The following is a 27,206-nucleotide window of genomic DNA, read 5'->3' as shown; positions in this document are numbered from 1 at the left end:
AGCTTATTTTAAGAAAACCTTATGCTTGAGAGGTCCTGGATTTGGAGATGCTGCAGTTTTATACCAAGTAATCACTGACATTGACCTCTTACTCTTCTGAAAGACCATTTCAAATGGGGAGTGGAGGGCAACAAGGCCAGTGAAAAGTGGAAATTTTGCTATATCACTACCTATAACCACATACATTTTGTAATCCTTCGTAAGCCATCTTGCTCTTAGCAACTTCAACTTTATGAACCTCCATGCCATTTTCTACTCAATTTAATATTTTATTGCCTTTGTTCTAACTTGATACAGTGCTCTTATAATGCCAAGTCCATAGTTTTAAAGGACATACTAAAGTGATTCATGTCTCAGTAAGATAATGCTAAGTCCTTCGCTGCCTTTTTGGGCCTTGCTTCCGCGTTTCTTTACAAGCAAGAAAAACAGACCCTAAAGCATAAAGCTCACTTAGGAAGAGAGTGAGGTCTCTTCCCCAATTAACAGTTGACTAATTATGAGTTACTGTTAAGCCTGGAGGGACATAGCCACTGGTTTAGCTTTTATAAATGCTGAAGTGTCTATGTGCCTTTTTGAAAAGCCTCATCCAAATTCCAGTGAAATCTCCTCCTTTATTAGTCACTGCCCAGGCTTTTCAAGTGGGAAAAGGCAAAAGCAAAACCAAACCAACTAACAGAAAAGAAAAAAAAGCCTCCCTGGGTGGCTTGAGGCTTTGCGATAAGCTAGAAATAGATCCACACCCTGTTATCTGTGGTTATGATACACAAGAAAAAAAATAGAACAATTTTAAAATGTTTGAGTCTTTTTTTCATTAAAAATTCAATTTGTATGCAAAGTTTATAAGGTACAATAAATACTGGGAAGTTGTGTGTGTGTTTTCTCTCTTTTTACATGTAGTTTCCTGGAGGGCTCTAGCCTAACTAGGTTTCTTTGCTGTTTGCGTTTTGCACAACTGCTTTCTTGGCAAGATAAGCCATGGGTCCTTTTGAGAAATGGGTGGCAATGTTGTCAGAATTTATAAGGAAGCTTCTGCAAGGATGTTGGCAACCTCAGATGAAAAGTTTGACTTTTGTGCTGAAGGTGGTGCTGATGGTTGAGGCCCAAGAAATTGTCTCTTGCCTTTGCTAAGATTTTATCTTCTGTTCATTATTTTCACCCTTTTCTCCTTGAGTACAATTCAGAGTGCTTGTAGAGCATTAGAATACTAATCCTCTCTAAAAACACAGAAAGAGGCATGATCCTATAAGAAATCATTCTCAGATTCAAATGCCAGGAAGCCTACTTGTAACCTTTACGAAATTACTTTAATAAACAAAACTCATGCTTTCTTATAGATAATTCAAAGTACCTCGTTTATGGTATTTTTGAAAACCATGCCCATGAATTTAAGATCTCAATGCATCAGCATTTCTAAAATCTGGATTAATTTCAAAAAAAGATTGAAAAATCCTACAGGTTTGGTATTCTATGGGATAACAAATGGAAGTTACAGTTCCAATTTTATTATTAGGTTATTGGGAATTATTGAAAACAATCCTGAAGTATTGGTTACCAAAACACTATAAAACATCTTGATTATTTTACTAATTTGGAATGAAATGACACAAGTTTTATTTTTCAGTGAACTTTATGATTTTTAGTTTTAAAGTGTTAGCAAGATATAATTCAATAGTAAGTGGTAGAAAAAGTCCATTTAATAAAGTCCATTTATTTTAGAAAAATTATTTACTTTAAAAAAGTATTGTCCCTAAAATGTTCTCCATTAAATCTTGTGAACACAAGATGTAGGCAGAATCTTACCCAATAATAGACAAACATGTAAATTGACTGTACCTTTGCTACTCTAACAGCCAATCATGAGAGTATGCAAATTAACCCAACAAAGATGGTGGTTAATTTACATAAGTAGGCACAAGTGGCCTGGGTGCCCAGAACATCCTTGGGACCCAGGCCGCTCCTAGCCTATAGGCCTGCGCATAAGCCCTGAGCAGCTGGGGTCCCAGAAAGCCCCCGCCACTCAGGGCCTATGGGCGCAGGCGCCAAGCAGATGTTCCCTCCCCGTGGCCGCTTGTGCGTGTGCAGGCGCCAAGCAGCAGTCTGGATCCACTCCCCGCAGCCCAGCACCCATCACGGGGGCAAACAGGCCAGGCCAGGCTTCCCACATTGATCATGTATGAAACAGAAGAGGCCACCCCGTGAACGATCACAGGGCAAACAGAACAGGCCTCCCCCAGATCGATTTCAGGGCGAACAGAACAGGCCTCCCCCAGATCGATTGTGGGGTGAACAAAACAGGCCAGGCCTCCCTGTGATCGATCACGGGGTGAACAGAACAGGCCTCCCTGGGATCGCTAGCAGGGTGAACAGAACAGGCCTCCCTGCCATCCATTGCAGGGCGAACAGAACAGGCCTCCCTGCGATCGCTGGTGGGGTGAACAGGCCAGGCCTCCCCCAATCACTGTCAGGGTGAACAGGCCAGGCCTCCCGCAAGGTGAACAGAACAGGCCTCTCTGTGAGGCCAACAGAACAGGTCACACCTCCCTGCAATTCCAGTCAAAGAAGCCCTTCTACTGACCAGCCTACGCTATGGACCTGTCCGGGTGGGTGGTGCAGAGTCCAGGGCCTCTAGCCTGCAGCCACGGGAAGTCTCCCTCTTTCCAGACTTAGGAGCACCAGCCCAGGTCCACCCAGCGCCAGGTCCTGACTGCTGGGGTGAGCTCCTGCAGGCTGGGGTTTGATCCCTAGGCATTAGCAGTAGGAGACCAGTGCCTTTGTTATTGCTGTGTGTCCAGGTTTTAATTGAACAAATGCCCGGTGGTCCTGGGCGCCAGCTTAGCAAAATCTTTTAGGAGGAGAATTCTGTCTGGGTTTCCTCAAATTCCCTCAGCCACTACTCACCCCTCTGTAAAGGTGCAGAACAAGTGAGGCCCCTTAAATAAAAATCAGAGGTCTCCAGCAACGGTGGGCCTCTCTCATCACAGTCATTTGGACTGGATGGCTTTGAGTATTTATCTAGGCACCATGACAGGGAACACACAAGCTCAAGTCATGATCTCTGCCCTTAAATAATTCACAATCTTATTAGAGCGAGTGGCCGATAAAAGCACAGTAATGACATCAAATGTAAGGCAACAATACAGAGAGGAACAGAGGCAATTGCTAGGATGATTTTCCAACAATTAGTACAAAGACTATGTGCTGTGAATTAAATAAAAAAAAATATGTGTGGAAGTAGGTGCTTCATGAGTATGGGATCCCTTCCTATTCTAAAGGAAACTGAGTTCCATGTGAACTGTGTAATATGCTATGATATCTGAGGCACAGGACAAGGGAGGCCCTAAGGGTACTATGCTTTGATATTTGAGTCATTCTTTAGTGTTCAATGTGTTTTATTTCTGCACGCCTCAGTTTTGTAATAGTTAAATTACTAGAATAATACATCTTGCTATAAAATATTGCTAGAAGAGCAAATGATCAGGTGACATTTATTGTTATTTTCTATAAATGAACACAATCTCTGGTATGCTAAAGTGATAGGTATTATAGAAATATTCAGATAGGGAGACCTACAGGCTTGATTACAAGTTAGGCTTACTATCACAACCCAAATTTATTGCTTAAAAAAAAAAGCAGGGAGCCAACTAGAAACTGAACCAAATATAAGCCCTTGAAGGACAAATGTAAATTGGATAAGTTTTGCTATTACAAGAGCAAGAAGAAAAAATTCAGATGCAAGAGTGAGAAGCACACTGCATCCACTCTAAGTTGCTGTTAAAGAAAAAGAATGATCTACTATGAAAATACTTAATACAGATTGTAAAGAGATTTGTTCAAAGAGGATTTCCTAGAGTAGGTGGTATTTCAGTTAATTTTTTTAAATGTGAAGAGGTTAGCTAGATAAGAAAGAGGTCCCAAACTGCAGAGGGTGCAGGCGGGGCTGAGGGACTCCACCACCCCGTGCATGAATTTTGTGCACCAGGCCTCTAGTGAATTAATAAACCTAAGTGTATTAAACTGCAGTAAAGCAGAATTCCATGTTAGCAGTGTCTCAGAAGAGGGGAGGGGAGGGGGAGATTTATAGATCTTTTCACTTCTCAGTTAATGTGGTTCCATTAAGGTGGGTCTTTCTAGGTGTTCTAGGGAAAGGAACGTATGGGGAATGGGCAAAATTTGTAATAGTTTGATGGATGCAGTGAGATGAAAATCTAGAAGTGAGTCTTCAAAAATCACTGTTTGAAAAATGAGTTGTTTATCCAGATGAGCAGATTGTTATCTTAGAAAAATGGACTTACCTGGATGTACTGAAGCAAACAGTGAGAGTATTTATTGGCTTACAGTCTTATCTTTCCAGGGCAAAGATTTCTTGGGACAACATCACGTTGGCACAGGTTATTTCAGTTCTTAGTGCTCACAGCTGTGTCTGTTTTGGTAGGTGGCCTCCTTTCTAATTAAGACTCAGTCAAGTTGGTATTGCCCTTAACTTCAATAAGTCTAATAAACCTAGCTTGACTAGCTCAAGACATTATTGTTTTGGTCTTTGAGTGATTTATAGTCAGCAAGAGTCATATTTTTAACTCATAGAAAAAAATTTTTTGACATTGGGTCAAGTTTAAATAATCTAATTTTAAATAGATGACAAATAATTGCTAAAAGAGACATCTTATGATATAAAATACAATAAAATTATTCTATTAAATGGATTTACCAAAGAACTTATATGCATATATACATAACCCATGGACACAGACAATAGTGTGCTGAAGGCCTGGATGGGGAGTGGGGTGGAGGGATTGATAGGGAGGAAAGGGGGACATCTGTAATACTCTCAATAATAAATATAATTCTTTTAAAGTGAGGGAGCTATATATTTTAACTTGGTTATCTAAAAATGTCATAATTAAAATATTATTGTTTTAATGGCAAAGTTTAACAGAGAACCTTCTTGGAATCCCTTAAGTTTGTCATGAGAAGATGGTTTCATTGTTGTGATGCTTAATTTTATGTGTCAACTGAGCAAATAGATGCTCAGATAGCTGGTGAAACTATTTTCAGGTTTGTCTATGAGGGTACTCTTGGAAGAGATTAGCACTGAATCTGTAGACTAAGTAAAGGCTCGGTCGGCAATGGAAGTGAGCATCATCCAATCTGTTGAAGGCTTGAAGAGAACAAAAAGGCAGAGGAAGGACAAATTTGTTCTTTGAGTGAGCTGGAACATCCATCTTCTGCCCTCAGTCATTGGCATTCCAGCCTGGTTCACAGAACTTAGGGTTGGGACTGGAACTCCTCCATCAGCTTTCCTGGGTCTCCTGCTTAAAAAATGCAAACCAGGGGACTTCTCAGCCTCCATAATCATGGGAACCAATCCCTCATAATTTATCATCTATCCTATTGATTCTGTTTCTATGAAGAACCCTGACAAGTACAGTTGTCAAGCAAATTTGATAAATGATCATTCTATTGTAGACTCAGTATTCATATTAACACATAAATAGAACTGAGAAGCTTTCTATTAAAGGACAAGTTTAAATTATATACAGCACTACCTAAATTTATTTGGCCATAGAACTCTTTATTTTTATAACTTTAAACAGTCTATAGGATTGGGTTCAAGTAACATTTGGGGGTAAACAAATGGTGATCTTAAACTTGCTCTTACTTCTTTTATATGAGCTCAAAGGCATTATTGTCAAAGTTATTATTGAAAGCTATACACATACTACTTACTTAAATACTTGATGAAAATTATGATTGTTTTAGTAAGTAATTAACTCAGAACTAAGGCTAGCCTCTAAAATATGGATAACAATAAATCTAAGTATTTTATTTTTCATAATCTTTATCACTATTAGTTTACTTTAGCACACTTTCTTTTCTTATATAATATTAGAGGCCCGGTGCACAAAAATTTGTGCACTAGGGGGGAAGGCAGGGGGTACCTCAGCCTGGCCTGTGCCCTCTCGCAGTCTGGGACCCCTCAGGAGATAACAACCTGCTAGCTTAGGCCTGCTCCCGGGTGGCAGAGGGCAGGCCCAATCCCTAGGTGCAGCCCCTGGTCGGGCTCAGAGCAAGGCTGATTGGGGAGTTGGGGCGCCGCCCCCTGTCATGCACAGAGCAGGGCAGATCGGGAGGTTGCGATGCCACCCTCAGTCACGCTCAGGGTAGGGCTGATTGGGGGGTTGGGGCACCGCCCCCTATCACACTCAAGGCAGGGTCGATGAGGAGGTTGCAGTGCCACCCCCTGTGACGCACAGAGCAGGGCCAATCAGGGGGTTGGGGCTGCCCCCTGTCACACACAGAGCAGGGCCCATCAGGGGGGTTGGGGAGCTCCCCCCTGTTATGCACAGAGCAGGGCCCATCAGGGGGTTGGGGAGCTCCCCCCTGTCACACACACAGCAGGGCGGATCAGGGTGTTGGGGCGCCGCCACTCTCACACTCAGGGCAGGGCCGATGGGGAGGTTATGGCTCTACCCTGTCACACACAGAGCAGGGCTTGTGGGGGGGGGGGGGCGGGTTGGGGCGCCACCCTCTATCACCCACAGAGCAGGGCGATCAGGGGGTTTGGGCGCTGCCCCCTGTCACACTGATCCGGTGCCAGAAGGCCTCGCAGCTCCGCTGATCCCGGTGCTGGGAGGCATATTACCCTTTTACTATATAGCATAGAGGCCTGGTGCATGGGTAGGGGCTGGCTGGCTTGCCCTGAAGGGTGTCCTGAATCAGGGTGGGGGTCCCCACTGGGGTGCCTGGTCAGCCTGGATGAGGTGATGATGGCTGTTTGCAGCTGGTCACACACCCTTCAGGGTGGGTGTCCCCACTGGGGTGCCTGGCCAGTCTGGGTGAGGAGCTGAGGGCTGCTTTCAGGCTGGCAGTTGACTGAAGCTCCCAACCGCTCCTTTTTTTCTTTTTTATTCTGGGCCAGCTTTAGCTCTGGCTCTAGCTCTGAGGCTTCCGCTGCTGAAAGCAGGTATCTGGTTTGTTTGCGTTCTATAATTGAAACAATGTATAACTCCAGCTCTGAGATCCCGGCCGGCTGGAAGCTGGTTTCTGGGGTTTTGTTTAGCTTCTATATTTTTTTTACAATGTTTCTTAGAGTTGCAGCTCAGAGGCTGGCAAGTCAGGCGGGGAACGTTGGAGTCTGCAGTCACTGGAGCAAGCAAGCCTCATGTTCGCTTCCAGCTGCCTGACTGCTGGCTGCCATCTTGGCTGACAGTTAATTTGCATAAGGATATGCTGATTAGCCAATGGGAAGGGTAGCAGTCGTACGCTAATTACCATGTTTCTCTTTTATTAGTGTAGACTAGAGGCCCGGTGCACGAAATTTGTGCACGGGGGTGGGGGGTCCCTCAGCCCAGCGTGCACCCTCTGCAATTTGGGACCTCTACACCTCTTTCTTATCTAGCTAACCTCTTCACATTTAAAAAAATTAACTGAAATACCACCTACTCTAGGAAATCCTCTTTGAACAAATCTCTTTACAATCTGTATTAAGTATTTTCATAGTAGATCATTCTTTTTCTTTAACAGCAACTTAGAGTGGATGCAGTGTGCTTCTCACTCTTGCATCTGAATTTTTTCTTCTTGCTTTTGTAATAGCAAAGCTTGTCCAATTTACATTTGCCCTTCAAGGGCTTATATTTGGTTCAGTTTCTAGTTGGCTCCCTGCTTTTTTTTTTAAGCAATAAATTTGGGTTGTGATAGTAAGCCTAACTTGTAATCAAGCCTGTAGGTCTCCCTATCTGAATATTTCTATAATACCTATCACTTTAGCATACCAGAGATTGTGTTCATTTATAGAAAATAACAATAAATGTCACCTGATCATTTGCTCTTCTAGCAATATTTTATAGCAAGATGTATTATTCTAGTAATTTAACTATTACAAAACTGAGGCGGGGAGAAATAAATCACATTGAACACTAAAGAATGACTCAAATATCAAAGCATAGTACCCTTAGGGCCTTCCTTGTCCTGTGCCTCAGATATCATAGCATATTACACAGTTCACATGGAACTCAGTTTCCTTTAAAATAGGAAGGGATCCCATACTCATGAAGCAGCTACTTCCACACATATTTTTTTATTTAATTCACAGCACATAGTCTTTGTACTAATTGTTGGAAAATCATCCTAGCAATTGCCTCTGTTCCTCTCTGTATTGTTGCCTTACATTCTGATGTCATTACTGCGCTTTTACCAGCCACTCGCTCTAATAAGATTGTGAATTATTTAAGGGCAGAGATCATGACTTGAGCTTGTGTGTTCCCTGTCATGGTGCCTAGATAAATACTCAAAGCCATCCAGTCCAAATGACTGTGATGAGAGAGGCCCACCGTTGCTGGAGACCTCTGATTTTTATTTAAGGGGCCTCACTTGTTCTGCACCTTTACAGAGGGGTGAGTAGTGGCTGAGGGAATTTGAGGAAACCCAGACAGAATTCTCCTCCTAAAAGATTTTGCTAAGCTGGCGCCCAGAACCACCGGGCATTTGTTCAATTAAAACCTGGACACACAGCAATAACAAAGGCACTGGTCTCCTACTGCTAATGCCTAGGGATCAAACCCCAGCCTGCTGTCAGGACCCGGCGCTGGGTGGACCTGGGCTGGTGCTCCTAAGTCTGGAAAGAGGGAGACTTCCCGTGGCTGCAGGCTAGAGGCCCTGGACACTGGGCCACCCACCCGGACAGGTCCATAGCGTAGGCTGGTCAGTAGAAGGGCTTCTTTGGCTGGGATCGCAGGGAGGTGTGGCCTGTTCTGTTGGCCTCACAGGGAGACCTGTTCTGTTTGCCTTGCAGGAGGCCTGGCCTGTTCACCCTGAGAGCGATTGGGGGAGGCCTGACCTGTTCACCCCGCCAGCGATCGCAGGGAGGCCTGTTCTGTTCTCCCTGCAATGGATCGCTGAGAGGCCTGTTCTCTTCACCCTGCCAGTGATCCCAGGGAGGCCTGCTCTGTTCGCTCCGAGATCGTTCCTGTTCTGTTAGCCCTGTTATCATTCGTGGGGAGGCCTGTTTTGTTCGGTACATGATCAATGTGGGGAGGTCTGGCCTGGCCTTTTAGCCCCCATGATGGGTGCTGGGCTGGGGGGCGTGGACCCATGCGCAAGCAGTCATGGGTTGGGAACATCCGCTTGGCGCCTAGGCCCATAGGCCCAGAGTGACCAGGGGCGTTCTGGGACCCCAGCTGCTCAGGGCCTATGTGTGGGTCTACAGGCTAGGAGCGGCCTGGGTCCCGAGGATGTTCCTGGGGCCCAAGCCACTCTCGCCTACGTATGCAAATTAACCGCCATCTTTTTTTGGGTTAATTTGCATACTCTCCTGATTGGCTGGTTAGCGTTGCAAAGGTACGGTCAATTTACATGCTTGCTTATTATTAGGTAAGATTATTGGTGATTTTTTGGAGAGTTCAGCAGTAGGGTCTCAAATTAGGGGAAATTAAGTAAGAACATTTTTAGGAGTTTAGTTGCTGAGCAGGGTTATTGTAGGATGAGGTTTGTAAGACTGGGAACTGCCAAGGTTTAGACAGAACTTGTGTATAATACTAGTAGCTTTGGATTGATGAGAACAGCAAAGCAAGGGTTTAGAACAAATCTTGGTAAGCAAGCTATTAGTTTTAATACACATACTGTTTTTGTTGTTTTATAGTCTTATCTTTTAGGAGCATGTGTATTTTATTGAGAATTTTTTTTTAAGTTGGTCCCAGTGTTGTTTAACATAGGGACAGAAAAATATGCCTCATCTGTGTAAATGTTTTAAAATTGGTCAGGCAGGAAATAATATTGGTTTTAATACTCACTGTCATGCAGATATAGAAGGAACATATATTTGCTCATTGGTATAACTCATTAGAAGAGCTTTTAAAGAAGGTTAAGAGTGCTAGGCTAATTCAATAAAAAAACGTAAAAGAAAAGAAGGAGTGCTTGGTTAGCTATATAAAATGACTAAAGTCCTACAGGAGAATAAGACTGTAAGTTATTATTTTCTACTGGACAGAAATCATGTAGCTTCAAAACAACTTATGTTCATTCAAATATAAATAGCAAGGTAAAGAGAGATACATCAACCTAAGTAATTAAATAATTCTTGTTTGGGCCTTTATACAATGTTCTATTATGACATTAAAATAACATGCCGCCCTCTACTTAACTACTTTGAGTTTCAGATAATTAAAAAAATATTGATGATGTGCCATTGCAAAAAAAAAAAAAAAAAATGAATCCTCTTGATTACCAACCCACATTACAAAGCCAGGGTCCTTGTCCCAGGAAAAGTTTTAGAGGATGGCACATAGTACATGCTCAAGAAATTCTTGCTGAACTGCCTTCCCTTCAATCTCAAAAATTTTATGACCTTTGTATTTAAACATAGTCCTGTTTTTTTTTTTGAATTTTGAATTTCTTTATTAAAATCCATCTGTTTTGACAGTTCTTTTTGATCTCAAGAAAAATTATTTTAAATATGATAAGGTTACATGCAATAAACACCAATTATTCAAAAAAAATGATCTTACATATAATATTACATGCAATAAACATTAATATTTCAAGAATAAAAGGATTTTAAGTATTATAATAATATTACTAAAACTGTACTAACAGTATGATATCACAAAAGTTATAGCAATATTAAAAATCTGAAAATAACAGTATTACTTCTATTATATTCTAGAATATTTTTCCCCCTCTGGTTCTATTTTTATTCATCAGATTATGTTGTTCATTATAATCCACAAATAAGATCATATGATATTTATCTTTCTCTGACTGGCTTATTTCACTTAGCATGATGCTTTTAAAGTCTATTTTGTTGGATATGAGTATTGTTACTCCAGGTTTGTTTTCTTTTCCATTTGTATAGAAATTTTTTTTCCAACCCTTCACTTTCATCCTGTGTGTGTCTTTTGTTTTGAGGTGGGTCTCTTGTAGACGGCACAAAGTTGGGTCATGTTTTTGTATCCATGCAGCTACCCTACACCTTTTGATTGGAGCATTTAATCCATTTACATTTAGGGTTATTATTGAGAGGTATTTATTTATAGTCATTTTAATTTTGTATGGCTAGGTTTCTTTCTCTGTTTCTTCTTCTCAGCAATCCCTTACAGCAATCCCTTTAACATTTCTTGTAATGCTGGCTTGGTGGTGATGAACTCCATTAGCCTTTTTTTTGGTCTGGGGAGCTCTTTATTTGACCATCTATTTTGAGTGATAGCCTTGCTGAATATAGTAATCTTGGTCTCAGATCCTTGTTTTCCATTACCTTGAGTACTTCATGCCATTCCCTTCTGGCCTGTAGAGTTTCTGATGAGAAATCAGGTGTCAGCCTTATGGGAACTTCTTTGTAGGTAACAGTTTTCTTTTCTCTTGCTGCCTTTAAAATTCTCCCTTTGACTTTAATTTTTGGCATTTTAATTATGATGTGTCTGGGCGTGTGTCTGTTTGGGTTCTTCTTGCTTGGGGTTCTCTGTGCCTCCTGAACTTGTGTGACTTTTTCCTTTACCAGGTTAGGGAAGTTTTCTACCATTATTTCTTCAAATATCTTCTCTAATCCTTTCTCCCTCTTCTGGCACACCTACTATTCTAATATTGTTACGTTTCACATTGTCCCACAGTTCCCTTAAGCTGTCCTCCTGTTTTTTAATTGTTTTATTTTTTTTTGGTTCTCTAATTGAGTGATATTTTTCAGTCTTATAATTCACTGATTTGATCCTCAGCTTCCCCTAATCTGCTGTGTATTTCTTCCAATATGTTCTTTATTTGTGTTATGTCATTCTTTATCTCAGACTAGTGGCTCGGTGCATGAAATTCATGCACATTAAAAAGGGGATTAATTAGAGGAAATATTTTAATATTGCTATTTGCCCTTTCTCTATAATAGGAGTGTCAGAGATGAAAGAAAATTAGTAACATGTATATGAAAATCTTCCTCCTGTCAGAGACTGGGGCGCACCGCAGGAGCCAGAGTCAAGTACCTGCCCACCTGCAGCACCTCAAAATGGCATGAGACCCAGACCCAGCCAGCCCCACCACCATTGGGCGAGATCCAGACCTAGCTGGCCCCACCCTTGTCAAGCCCTACCCGGCGGGGGGTGCAGCCTGAGGTTCCTCGGCCCAGTGCCAAGGCGGGTGGCATGGCCTAAGGTCCCCCATCAAGCCCTGCCAGGTCGGGGGCAGAGCCTGAGGACCCCTGGCCTGGTGCTGGGGCAGGGGGTGAAGCCTGAGGTCCCCTGGCCCAGCACTGGGGCGGGGAGTGCAGCATGAGGTCCCCAAGCCTGGGCTGGGGTGGGGGGCATGCTTTGAGGTCCCCCGTCAAGCCTCGCTGGGTGGGGGAGGCACGGTATGAGATCCCCTTTCAAGCCCCGCTGGGCAGGGCACTCAGCCTCAGGTACCTCATCAAGCCCTGCCAGGTGGGGTGTGCAGCCTCAGGGCCCCTGTAAAGCCCCACCTGGTGGAGAGCATGGCCTGAGGTCCCCTGTCCTGGAGCCAGAGTGGGGGGCATGGCCTGAGGTCCCCTGGCCTGGCACTGGGGTTTGGGGCATGGCCGGGAGTCCCCTGTCAATCCCTGCCAGGCAGGGGGTGCAGCCTCAGGTCCCCTGCCCAGCCCAGCACCACACAGCCTCAGGTCCCTGCTGATTGCTCGTTAAGGCTTGTTACAGGAACTTGGCCTCCACAGTGGGTGCAGCCATCTTGTGTTACGGAAACCCCGCCTCCACTGTGGGCACCGCCATCTTTGTGAGGTGTGATGGTCAATTTGCATATTTCCTCTTTATTAGATAGAATGGTTCTTTTTTCATAGTTACTATATCTTCTTTTATACTGTTGAGCATTTTTAACATCATTACTTTGAACTCTGTATCAGATAAATTTCTTATCTCTGCTTCATTTATCTCTTCTGGAGAATTCTCTAGTTCTTTCATTTGGGGGTGGTTTCTTTGTTTTCTCATTTTGGTTGTCTGTTTGGGTTTGTGACTATGTATTAGGTAGATCCTCTATACCTCTCCATCTCTAGTGCAGAACAGTGTTAAAATCTGTTTCTGACTAATTGGATCAGGCAAAGACTCAAAGCTTCCAGAGACTGCCTCTGTCTACAGACTAATAGAATTCTGAGTTGAATTGCCCCCCAGCAATTATCCTCAGGTGTGGTGAAAGTTTTTTCAACAGGGTGGGGCAGTTGCTTCTGCCTGGAGGTTAATTATTACTTTTAATCTCTTAAGTGGCCTCAGGGCAAGGTTTTTTCCAATAGGATGTGCCAATTGTCTTCCCCCTCAGGCAAGGCAGGTGTCTGTGTGGGAAAGATGTCCTCCGCTGCATGAGGGAATGACTCAGCCCAGGAAACTTGGGGTGTCAGCTCTATCCCCCAAGACCCCAGTCCTGAGTTCTGCTCTCACAGCTCTAGTCCACTTCGCCCTCCCTCTGCCAGAGCACAAGGTGGGTGGCTCCACAGGGAATTTTTGTGCATTGGCCCTTTAAGAGGGTGCTGGAACTTTCAGCTGCCATTCTCTGGCAGACAACACCCCACTGCTTTTCACAGCTAGATATTATGTGGGTACCCTCCTCAGTTTGGTGCTCTCTGCTGGGGAACCCAGTTTCAAGATTAGATCCCAGAGTTCTCCACAGCTGAGATATCTCTCAGGGACTTCAGTTGCCATCTGTGGGTGCCCAGCCAGCCCTTTCGTGTCTCTGCCCCTCCTACCAGTCTCTATGCTGTCTCCATCTTCGGTCCTTGGGTATCAGGGTTCTCTCCTATGAGTTTTCTGTTGATTATTCAGGAAGCCTTTCCGTATTTCAGTTGTAATTCCAGCTTGTTCCTGGGAGCATGTCCGTGCAGCATCCTCCTACTCTGACACCATTTTAAATCTTAAACATAGCCCTGTTGATTCAGAGGTTTATAATTCAAGGTAGTTATTGTATGCTGTCTCATTTGTAATCAAGATGCTTTAGCATAAACAAGTTAAAGAGAGCTAGATGAATGCTAATGGTTCTTAAATGAGGCAATTGTCAAAACTTCATTTGAATAGTTGAAATAAAAGTTTAAATAGGGAAGTCTATAAATTAAGTAGACAGTGATCTAAATATTTTAAATTGAGTAGAAACACTATTTTTCCCCCCAGGGAATAACCACCCTTGGTATGGTACAAAGCATATGGTATGACTAACAATTGTTAAACAAATTAGGAAAAAAGTGAAGCAAGAGATAAAGATGATTCGAAGAAGCAGAGGTTTGTCTTGGATAAAATTTTTATATATTATTTTACCTTAGAAAATAATTATAAAAAAACTTGGAAATTAAGCTGAACATGGAATGTTTGTGTATGATGGTGGTGGGAGGGGAATATTTGGCAAAATCTGGAGAAGATGGTGAGAAAATTTAACTGCATAAAATTTTATGTTTCAAAACAATAGCAATTTGGAGAAGTAAGTGAAACCATTTTATCATAAACTAAAAAGCCATGATGAGAAAGTTGATTTATAATTATGAAAACAGGACTGTCACATATTACAAAACTAAACTGAACACAGTGTACCAGGATGTATAAGAAAGGGAGGCTGAAATTAGATCAACCAGTTGAGAAGCAATGGCAATAACTCAGACAAGCAGCTGTGAAAGTTTGGATTAAAATAAAAGGATGCATCTTAGACATTTTGATGGATATGTTTACAGAATTTGACGGCTGATTGAATATAAGAAATAAAAAGAAGATTAGAATAAATGATAAATCTAAGATTTTGAATGTTCATCTCTAAATGAGGAGTTTAGGGCGTGGAGGTGAAATGGGAACAGAATCATGAATCAGATTTAGGCATACTGAGTTCATGGTTTGCAGTATTCAAACAGTGGAATGGATGCTGGGGGGAAAGGCAAAAAGTTGACAGAAATCAGAGCCTAAGGTAGAGATTTGACAATCAGGCATCATTGAAAGTGGGTGATGTTTCTCATAAAAATAGTACAAAAAAAGAACAAATGGCAAAGTTCAAGGTCACAAGAGATATGGAGGATCAAGTATAAACATCAGTTATTATAAGGAGAAACAGAAAAAAAGGTGCTGTGAAAGTATATAGATTTGGTTAGAAAAAACACCATTCCTTGCTTTAGATATAGATGTTCATTTAGGGCAAGTAGATTTCAAAAAAGTTCAGAAGAAATAAAAGGATGAGGAAATAAAATCAATACGTGTTGAGATAGATAATGCACTCAAGAAATCTGACAGAGATAATGGTAGGGGATGGTTGTACATGTGGGAGATGCTAAATGCAAGTGTGTTGTTAAGAAGGCAAATGAGGACAATATGTTTGAAGGGAAGCATTCAATTAGAGAAAGAAGGATAAAGTTCCCTCAGCAGTTAGGAAAGAACAGGATCTAGATAGTAGAATTAATTTTAGAGAAAAGATGCTATATTTCAAACAAGATGGAAAGATAAAATGATCAATACAAATTTATATATTGATGATATGTACCATACATATGTTTTCAGAAAAATGATATAGATTCCATTTAGCTAAGAGAGGATGCCTACTTATTTTTGAGTGATGCAATGTTTGGGAGATGAGAAAAGGAGAAAGAAAAGAGAGTTTTTAGTAGTGAGAGTTGTATTAAGCCAATAAGTCTGGAGAGGTGACGCCAGGTCCCGTCTTCCTCCTTGCTATGGGGAGCTGGGAGTTCTTGGTGAAAAGCTGCAAAGATTTGTTTTATAAGCACAGAGATCTTTTTGGCAAGAGGGGTCAAGACCTATAGTATTTTGTTGTGAAGTGAAAGTTATCAAAAAGTTTTGAATAGATCAGAAATGCCCCCCCCCCGCCTTTAAACACATCCATTGTTTTATTTTCTTCCTTTTTTAAAGAAATTATTTTATTTTATTTATTGTTGACAGTATTGTCTGGTAAAAAAAAGTAGCAAGCCTGCTGAAGTAAGTGACTGAAACAGGAACAATGGGCTGGTAACTGAGTTGGAAGTTGGAAGGTCCTTTAGGTGACTTACACGGGAATCTGCTTTGACCCAGCTGTCCTGTTGACAACCTTCTGTCCTAAGTAAAAACTATGCAAATGAGTAAGTAAAAAACCCAAGTTATACAGACATATAACCCTGGGGCTAGACTTATGGGACACTTGTTGCTGAGCATAAAATTGAAGACAGGTGTATTCTTCCTACCAGCTGAGAAAGCACTGCAAGACCAGCAGTTTTACTGAAATTTACTGAAACGGCCTTGCACCAAACTCTGGGCTGTGCTCATTTTAGCAATGACACCAGGCCCCGTACTTTATAAGTATATAGAGCTACCTTGTGAGAAACTGAGTAGGCCAGCAGTGGCTGCTGCTTAAATTTCAGGTCTAAAAATTGGTCACAATGGGCAATCTGATTTAGTGCAATAGGTAAGCCTAGAAAAATCTGTTCAAATGATTAATTTAGAGGGGTCTTTATGAATCCTTGAAGAGGAAAACTCAGCAAAAGATGTTCTTCCTGCCAGTTTGGACATATAAAAACTGATTTTTTATGTACTGAACATCAGAAGACTTGTGACCTGATTTTATATCCGATCATGGAGAAGCAGAATAAAGACATAGAAGCTTGGCCCAGGCCGGTGTTGCTCAGTTGGTTGGGCATTATCCTGTGCACTGAAAAGTTGCTGGTTTGACTCCCAGTCAGGGCACATGTCTTGCTTGTGGGCTTGATCCCTAGTAGGGGTTGAGCAGGAGGCAGCTGATCGATGTTTTGCTCTCATGTTGATGTTTCTCTCTTTCTCTCCCTCTTCCTTCCTTCCTCTCTAAAAATCAATTTTTAAAAATCCTAAAAATAAAATAAAAGGATACAGCCCTGTCAGCATGGCTTAGTGGTTGAGCTGCAACCTATGAACCAGGAGGTCATGGTTTGATACTCTGTCAGAGTACATGCCTGGATTGTAGGCTCGATTCTCAGTGGGAGCCATGCAGGAGGCAGCTAATCAATGATTCTCTCTGATCATTGATGTTTCCATTTCACCCTCTCCCTTCCTCTCTGAATCAATAAAAAAATCAAATTAAAATAAGCCAGTCAGAGAAAGACAAATACCCTATGATCTCACTAATATGTGGAATCTAATGAACAAACTAAACTGACAAACAAAATGGAACCAGAAGCATGGATACATGGAACAGACTGGCAGGTGCCAGAGAGGAGAGGTGTGGGGGTGTTTGGATAAAGAGGTAAAGGGATTAGCTATGTACATGCATACACCTTAGACATGGACAATAGTATGGTGAAGACCCAGGGAAGGGGAGACCCAGGTGGGCAGGGGTAGGCAAAGGGAGAAAAAAAAGGGACACTTGCAATAATGTCAACATTAAAAATTTTTTAATAAAAATAAATTAATTAAAAATAGTACAATAATCTACAATAATAAAAGCATAATATGCTAATTATACCAGACGTCCCAGATGAAGCCAGGGCTGTGAGGGAAGCCTGGGTCTTGGGTGCCAGAGGGAAGCCGGTGCTGGCAGCCAGGGGAAGAAAGGCCTGCTCTTGCACGAATTTTGTGCTTCAGGACTCTAGTTAATCTATAATAATAAAAGCATAATATGCTAATTAGATCAGACAGCTGAGCGACCTTCCGGACATCATTTTAGACGTCCTTCCAGACAAAGCCGTGGTGGCCAGGGCTGAGGCAGAGGTGGTTAGGAGTGATCAGGCAGGTAGGCAAACAGTAGGGGTGATCTGGCAGGCAGGCAGAGTGATTAGGAGCAATCAGGCAGGCAGGCAAAGGCAGTTATGGGTGATCAGGTAGGCAGGCAGAGTGGTTAGGAGTTTAGGCCTGATCCTGTCGGACATCCCTTGAGGGGTCCCGGATTGTGAGAGGGTGCAGGCTGGGCTGAGGGACCCCCCCCCCCATGCACGAATTTCATGCACCAGGCCTCTAGTTAATAATTATGCAAGAATAAACTCTGTATTTCATGTGCTCATACCTGTAAACCTACTTTTGCCCCACCCTGTATGGTATTGGTGATTGTCATGGTAACTATTGCTATGGTTAATTCTCACACCTTTTCTATCATCTATTTCACATAACTTGTGGATTTTGGAGTTGAATAGGTAATTTTTTTCGTAACTTGTTTGTGTTTATCAACTAAACTGTGTGTCCCAATGAAAGCTTAGTGCATTTGTCAATGCACTTCTGGCTCTTGATGATCTCCTTTAAAGTGGAGAGATCTTGCCGAAACCGGTTTGGCTCAGTGGATAGAGCGTCGGCCTGCGGACTGAAAGGTCCCAGGTTCGATTCCGGTTGAGGGCATGTACTTGGGTTGCGGGCACATCCATAGGAGATGTGCAGGAGGCAGCTGATCGATGTTTCTCTCTCATCGATGTTTCTAACTCTCTATCTCTCTCCCTTCCTCTCTGTAAAAAATCAATAAAATATATTTAAAAAAAAAAAATTAAAAAAAAAAAAAAAGTGGAGAGATCTTTAACAGTGGACTTATCCTGGCCTCTCTCCACTTCCTTGCACACTTTGCTCCATGGAGGATGCTTTAATGACTTAATTCGATGGGTGTGTTTGGTCAGCAATAATTATATGTTCATATCTCACCTGTTCTTCTCCTTGGGACATGAGCTGCATGCAAGGATCATGCATTTTCCTTTCCTCACCCAGGCTTGATGTACATCCTATGGTAGCCCCACAGATGGGGGAGGAGGTCAAATCAGAACCAGTGGTGGGCTACTGGGTGGCCAAGTCTATCTTGTTCTGAATGTCCACTTTTGGTAGTTCACTTGCTCACACATTTAAACCACATTTTTTTTCATTTTTAATTTCTCATAGAAATTTTAATTTCTTCTTGGAAGTATTCACTCTCATATGGGAGACAAATCACAGGTGTTTCATTATCAAAGATTCACATATTTGGGGAATTAGGAAAATTTTAAAAAGCTGCAAGTGAGAGAGAAACTTAGGAGTAGGAAAGCATCCCAGGCATCGATGTTTCTCCCAAGGGAAAGCACTTAATGCCAATCATGTGTCTCATGGAAGAGCAGCCAAAATCCAGCCAAGGGCACTCTTCTGCTGCTGTTGTTGCCAGCATGTTAAAATGTACAAAGTTGGTTCATAACAGATTATATCTTGTTATGTTAGCCATATTTTTTTTGACTAGGCACAAGAAAGATAAGAAAATTGATGCTGAGTGACTTAATCAGCTATTATTTCATATACAGAATCACTAATTTCTATAAATATAAGTTAAATTGTATGGATCCTTTTTACAGATCTGGAAGCTAGAAATTGGAATGGTTAAGTAACTTTGTTATGATAACAGACTTGTGGGTTTTTTTAAGTTAGATATTTTTTCAACTCAGACAAGACTTGTGTTGTTTCACAGATTATGTTCTTTCTATTCTATCATATTTATCATTAGAACTAATATATTTGTGAATTTCAGTCCTGTTCCACTTTTATTACATCACTTAAGGCATTGAATTGGTTTTTATATTAATGACATTTGTTTGCTTTAATCTTAAAGGAACTAAGTTTTTCAATTCCCTTTCTAATTTTAACATCAAAGAATAGAAACATAGAATGTTTAAATATCTTCCTTTTGCCAACTAATAGCTATGCATATACAACAATGCTGAGCACACCAAATTTGAGGATCAAAATAATTTTAAATTGTACATACATTTTCAAATTTAAATATTTAAATACATTATTTTAACCTGCTAGTGTCATTCAAGCGTTTAGCAGCATAGCTAAGTGCAGAGGACTCTTTTAAGTTGTAGCCACTACAGCTGGCCCTTCATAAAGGTGTGATGGTTATGCAAGGTAGGGAAATTATTTTCCAAGAGAATTATCAGAGAGGAGTAAGAATGAGTGGCCCACAAATAAGATTTATGATGAATCTAGGATTAAGGCTGCTCAAATGCATGGCAGCAGTTTCTCAAAAGGAGTATATGGACACCCCATTATTCTGAACCCTAAATATAAACTGCATGCAGCAATAAATAAAAACAATATTTAACAATTTTCTTTTAAAATATGTTTTTATTGATTTCAGAGAGGAAGGGAGAGAGAGAGACAGAGGGAGAGGGAGAGAGAGAGAGAGAGATCAATGATGAGAGAGAATTATCCATTTTGCACACCCTCTACTGGGGATCAAGCCCACAACTAAGGCATGTGCCCTGACTGGGAATCGAACTGTGAATTTCTGGTTCATAAGTCAGCACTCAACCACTGCCCCACACCAGCTGGGCTCTTTAACTTTTCAAAACACTAATTTCTACTGTCTTATAGAAAATGAGCAAAATGTAATACTTCAGGTCTGGTGAAATATTTTGACAAATTTTCCAAAGAGTAATTTAATAGGTTTCTCATTCTTGTGTTTATAAAATGTGCTAATCCCTTGCAAACTGTAGTTTTTGCTATTGTGTATGAAAAGAGGCTGCATGCTAACCTGACTAGCTCAGGGAAGGCCTGCATGGCAGCCTTACAAACTAGGACTAAGGCTGCTCAAATGCATGGCAGCAGTAACCACAAAGGATGGTCTGAAATTAAAACTTCTTAAACACAGTTTATGGTGGGTAGTCATGTTCTAGGCTGGTATCTTCCCTGACAAAGATCAATCTTTACCTTAACTGAGCCTGTCTATTGTCTTCTTGAATCTATGATAACATATGGTTGGAATGTCTAAGTAATTTTTCTTTTTCCAACCCCTCAAAGCACAGACACACTGTGGAGACCACAAATCCCCTCATTGTTATTAATTGTTGACTGTTAACTATCCTGCACTCACCTAAGTAAAAGACATATGTGTCTATCATTTTACTTTTTATCCAATCTCAGGTACCCCCCTCCACCCACCTGCCTGTTGCTTTGCTTTCTCCCACCTCCCTAATCTATTATCAGTGGATTTCATGTAACCAACTTACTAGTACATCGCCTCTTTTGTTTGTAATGTATAAAACAAGGTGCAAAATTGCCATTCTCAGGAGCATTAGCTCAATCCATTGAGATCCTGCTTCCCGGCATTTGTGGACAGGTTAGCAGTGGTTCTCAACCTTCCTAATACCGAGACCCTTTAATACAGTTCCTCATGTTGTGGTGACCCCCAACCATAAAATTATTTTCATTGCTATTTCATAACTGTAATTTTGCTACTGTTATGAATCATAATGTAAATATCTGATATGCAGGATGTATTTTCATTGTTACAAATTGAATATAATTAAAGCATAGTGATTAATCACAAAAACAATATGTAATTATATATATGTTTTCCGATGGTCTTAGGTGACCCCTGTGAAAGGTTCGTTAGACCCCCAAAGGGGTCTCAACCCACAGGTTGAGAACCGCTGGGTTAGAGTGTTTCTTACATTACCCCTGGGTGAGGTAGTCTTGAACAACTGATGAAACAGGCTTTTATTGTAGGTATGGTTTTTCATAAAATGGGTATGAATGTTTCCTTTTCTTGAAAAATAGAACTGTATCTTGAATCAACTTCCCAGCTTTCCCCCTTTTCCTTTCCCAAGTGTTTTCCAGCCTCATGGTGGAAGACAGTGAGGATACTGACAGGACCAAATCCCAGGACCATTTCCCCCAACACAGCTTTCTTGGCTCTTTTACTTGATGGAGGATATGAGAGACTGTACTGTATTCCTGCCTTAGCTTTGTCTCATTTAGCTAGAAATTTACATTTATTGGGGAAATTCACTGGAACCAGCCCATTTTGTCCAAATTCCCTTAGTGTAAGAATTGGAAAGAGGATTTGCCAAAGTCACACAGCCAGTTAGGAGCAGAGCTGAGGTATGACAAAGCCCTCTGGATTCTCAATCCAATACAGTTCCCACTAATTGCCTGATCTGGCTTTCCAGCTGTCATTCTACTCCTAGTTTTGGCTTAGTTAGGTACAAACTTTTCTTTTAAAATGAAAGAAGAAGACAAAAACAAAACATTAGCTTTGTCATATATACAGAAAGTATTTTTCTTCTCCTCCCCCTCTCTCTTTACACCACTGTCTACTGGATGAGAACACGAGTGGAGATGTAGGTCTTGAAGGTTGAGCTAATAGTTGACCTGCCCTTTACCCTGACCAGTTTGGCTCAGTGGATAGAGTGTCGGCCTGTGGACTGAAGGGTCCCAGGTTCAATTCCGGTCAAGGGCATGTACCTTGGTTGCGGGCACATCGTCAAGAGGGGGTGTGCAGGAGGCAGCTGATTGATGTTTCTCTCTCATCAAAGTTTCTAACTCTCTATTCCTCTCCCTTCCTCTCTGTAAAAAATCAATAAAATATACTTTTTTAAAAAGAATATGCTCCTGACTAAAACAAACAAACAAACAAACAAAACACTTGTAAAGTAGGAATTGCAGGGATGCAAATGGAGGTGTATGCTATGTCTCTGAGAAAGCTGCTAGATGGATTAGGTTCTCTTCTGTGTTTAAGATCTCTTAGAGCCTCGATTCTCTTCCTTCCCTTCCTTTGCTATAAGAAACTTTTAAATCATTGATCAGGAAAAAGTCTCCCAGCCTAGTCCAATTAATTAAGAGAAATCCCTGCCCATGTATGTGGAAGAAAGAGAAAGTTTGATATTAAAAAAAATATACCTTTGAGCTTTGTATCAAAATGTATTTTTAAGGGAAAATATTTTAGGAAAAAGACCTAACCATACTGTGTGTGTGTGTGTGTGTGTGTGTGTGTGTGAAATTTTAGTTCTTTATGTTTTGTGTAAAATGAATTAGAAAAAACAGATTGCTCAAAGTTAATGAAAATATTAAGCTCGACTTTGAAATATTGGTACGAGTAGATAAATTTCTTAAGCCAACTTTCTGAGCCAGAGCTGAAGGCCATCACTTCCCAACTCTTGCTTATAAAGTCTCTTCCTCACAATTTCTTCCTCCAAAAGGGAAAGCTACCCAAAATGAGAAGCAGGGAGGAGTATTGAGTGGAAATGATGATTCACTACCCATCCCAGCAATAGAAAAATCCATTCACACAGTTCTTGGTCATCTGTTTTTCTATGCTATTATGCTAATGAATCATTACTGCTTGAGGAATAGCATCTTTCAACACCTGAAAGAAAGAAACACTGTTTGAAAGCTGGCTTCTTGGTTGGAATGCCAGAGTGTTTTGTGACATGCTCTAGTTCCCAAAACCTAGCAGCAGAAAGGGCGGCATTCATGTTCCCAACTCAAAGAGACTGCTTCTCTCAGGGAGGGGCGCTTCTTCCTGGAAGCATCTCATGGGGTGAGGTCTGGATGTGCTTGCCTCACTGTCTCTATCAGGCAAAACAGACATGGCCTGAATTTGTCCATGTTGAATCTGGTTTATATAAATTAGACAAGTACAAACAAGGAGATATAACACTGTTTTCCTATGGCAAAGAGCATGTGTTCTGTTTTGGATTCACTGTCTTGGCTCTGAACTTTCTAAGATGTTTTGGGCCGAGACAGTACTTACCTTTTTTCCTAGTTAATCTTGGTGTGCAGATTCAGACTTCTGCAATTAATTGTAAAAGCAGTCAATTATAAAAACACTAGAGGCCCAGTGCATGAATTCATGCACAGGTGGGGTTCACTCCACCCGGCCCTAATCAGGGTGAATCAGGGCTGGGCCTGTTGTGAGGAGGAGATGGCAGGAGGTTGGCTGGCGGGTCTGCCTTGATCTGGCCTGATCAGGGCCAGGCCAGCTTCGGGGAGGGGCTATGGGCGACTGGCCAGTGGGCCCCACCCCCGATTGGGGTGGGGGAGGCCAATTGGGGGAAGGGCTGGCCATGGGGAGGGGCTGTGGGTGGTGGGGCCGATTGGGGGTCAGAGGCCTGGGCAGGGGCCCTGGGAGGTTGGCCAGCCAGCCCCAACCCCGATTGGTGTGTGGAGGGGCTGATCGGGGGTGGAGCTGGTGGGGGGAAGGGGCTGTGGCACAATTGGGATGGTGGGGGCTGATCCCGGGTGGGGCCAGCCATGGGGAGGAGCTGTGGTCAGTGGGCCAAGTGGGGTGGAGGGGCTGATTGGGGGCCAGTGGCCTGGAGGAGGGGCCATGGGTGGTTGGCCGGTTGGCCCTACCCCTGATCAGAATGCGGGGGGGGCGATCAGGGGCAGAGCTTGCTGCGGGGAGGAGATACTGGCAGATCAGGGTGGTGGGGGCCCATCAGGGCCGGGCCGACTGGGGGGAGGGGTTGCAGGAGGTTGACCAGCCGGCCCTGCCCCCTATTGGGGTGGGGGGTGCGATAAGGGGCATTGCTGGCCGGGGGAAGGGCCTCGGGGGGTTTGGCCAGCTGCCCCACACTCAGTCGGGGTGGGAGAATCTGATCAAGGATGGGGCCGGCTGGGGGAAGGGGACACGAAGGTTGGCCATCGGCCCCACCCCCCCCCCCCCCCCATTGGGCTGGTTCGCTGGCTGCAGTGGGTGTCGTAGTGACCAGTTGTTCTGGTCCTTACGGCACTCCAGTCGCTGGCTCTATATATATATAGATGTTCAAAAATAAGATAACCTGATCTCTGGCGATATCATATTTAACTGCATTACCAGAGAATTGTTTTGCTCAGATGTCTTGTTCAGTCATTTGGTTCTCATGGTGATGTGATAAGGAATAACAAACTCATGTTTGCGTCCTTTGGAGTTGATGAATGAGGTACATTGACTCACTGCTTTGAATGTTTATCAGAGTGTGGTAATTCATTTTTAGTTTCCCTTTCATTGTGACTGCTTGAGTAGAGTTTTCTGGTAAGGAATCAGGCTATGATCATTTAGCTATTTGATAATTTTATCTATTTGAAAGTAATTTTGAGTGATAGGATTCTTTCAGTATGATGCAGTCTCTCCAAAAGAAATAAAGGGGCTTAGAATACAAAATGGAAGACCAGCACAAATACTGTGCTTCTCTAATAATTCTTGGGTGGCCAAATAGTCCTAGAATCCTGGCTTCCCATGTCCCACAGCCAGCAGCAACAATTCCCCCCAGAGACAGGCACTATCTCCAGTTGGACATGTAGGTAATACAATGAAACTGTTAGGAATTAAATGGCAACTCATATAATCTCTTTCCTTTTAGTTTGAGTTCATTTGTTTTCTAAGCAAATAGAAAATGGGTCTTAGAAACATTATTTTAGCTAGTGTGGTATTTTTACTTAAAAACCATTTTAAGCCTAGTCATAGTTCCAGATGGCCAGCATGGAAATCACTCAACTCACGTAGAGGTAAGACTAAATTTAGTGGGGAATTTACTAAGATTTTTGTTGGATTCTCAAAATTCAGAACGTTTTAGGACCCTAATATGTCTGAATGTGGTACAGAGACATAGTAAAGAGGCCTGCTCTGTCTATACTATTGATACCATTGTAAATACCATAGTTATTAATGACAGGAAAGGAGCAAGAGGAAGGCCAAATATTGTAGGTATGTCATTTGGGTAACTTTGCCAGGAAACTTCAACTTTATACTCCCCAGGAGTCCAGCAAAGGGAAGGTAGATGCATGTCCAATAAAGTTGGGGGGACTAGTGAAGGTGCTTGTGGTTAGTCACACCTGGGAACAGGTCATTGGCCAAAATAGACGTAGCCCCTGCAAAGGCGTAAAGTTTGGGATATTTAATTCCCTAAACATAGGAGTTTGCTCTCTTTTTTTTCTCTTGGTTGACTTCTTGCTTGCAGGGCTCTTGCTCCTGCTTCCTGGCATTCACTGGTGTGGCCCAGGGCCATGTGGATCCCCATACAATGGACTAATGAACTGTAAACTAGCCTGATGTTCAACTGGACCCAGCTGCAACATGGGATGGACATGCTGGATGCTGGCTTTGCTTGGAGCTCTACTGAGTCCCCAACTGCACTTCGATGACTGGAATGGACTTTGGCAGCCCAGAGATGTAATGCCATGCAAATAAAAATCACTCATCCTCCTGTGTGAGTCTCAGATAATTCTTTTTCTCAAGATATTGTAAGGACTCCACCCTCAACACTCAAATTCCCCAACAACACTATGGCAAAAGCAGTTTTATGCAATAGACATTGTCAAGTGACATAAGTATGAAAGCCATCAGTTACACCAACACTTGGTCACCTATAATTCAAGTGGATTCTATGTCAATATAATAACTTCTTTATTCATGCCCCCTCAGGGTGGATTCATTCTTTCAGAGAATATTAGTAACAGCAGTAACAAAAGATTGAAATATTGACCATTTCAATGTGAATGTTACTTTCTAATCTATTGCTATGGTCTGTTGCTCTAGGGCAGATAAAAAATTAATGGATTTTTGTGGTTCTTGCTATTTGCTGAAAATCAGTGATGACACAATGGCACATCTCAAATTATAATAGTTTTATCTAAGTCTTTTTTTAATCTCTGACTTTCTTGGGAATTACCTTGCATCTAAATTTCCCATCACCACTTACCACTCCAAGACATTTTAAGACATGTAATGGATTATCTTTGTGGATTACATCATCAAAATATCATGTTCTTGCAAGGTATGAAGTTTGATTTCATTGAATTTAATCAATATTTATTTAGCAAGAAATACATGGCAGGTATATGCCAGGTGCTGAAGACACAACCTAATTCCCAATAGGGCTTGTGAACTTGCTAGAGAATAGAAATGAGAGGACAAAAGGCTTTGTATTTTCAGAATTGGTGTCTTTGTGAGGGTTGCAGGGGCTCACAAAGTCTCTGAAATATTTTTGAGCTTTTGGATCCTTTCTTTGTAAACTATGGGACTATTAGTTTCCTTTTCTGAGCCTCAGGTTTATGTGTAAAATGGATATAACACCTTTATTACATGGTGGTTCTGAGGATTAAATTAAACATATATATAAAGCACCCAGTGTAGTAACTTAGAGAGGATGCTCCATAAAAGGCATTTATTCCCATTATTACTCTAATGTTCTTAGGAAAACCACATTCATTTAGAAACACTAAGAATTTAGAAAGCAGCATCACAGCTTTAATTTGCTTGGAAGCTTTTGGATTTGCTGAGCTAGATTATGAAAGATCTGTGGGGCAGGAAGAACCCTGGCACCAGCCCAAATTCCCCACAAAAAGAAAGGGGGCTGTGCATTTACCCGATTCCCCTGAAGATGGAATTACTAAACAGGAAGACCCTGCTGAGGTGAAGAAGGTGCCCAGAGACAGTCTTCCCTTGGAGGACTCAGTGAAGGCGTCTGCAGATACCAGATGGAAGAGTGGCACCTTCTCTGCTTCGCAGTCAGCTCCTGAGAAATATGCGTCTTTCATTGATTTTACAAATATTTCTTGTGTGAGTAAATGTACCAGGCATTGCTT

This window comes from Myotis yumanensis, unplaced genomic scaffold (genome assembly GCF_028538775.1).
Source record: "Myotis yumanensis isolate MYYU_CA2020_CCGP unplaced genomic scaffold, mMyoYum1.0.hap1 SCAF_1, whole genome shotgun sequence".
Lineage (NCBI taxonomy): Eukaryota > Metazoa > Chordata > Mammalia > Chiroptera > Vespertilionidae > Myotis > Myotis yumanensis.
Note: the sequence above shows the minus strand (reverse complement) of the source record.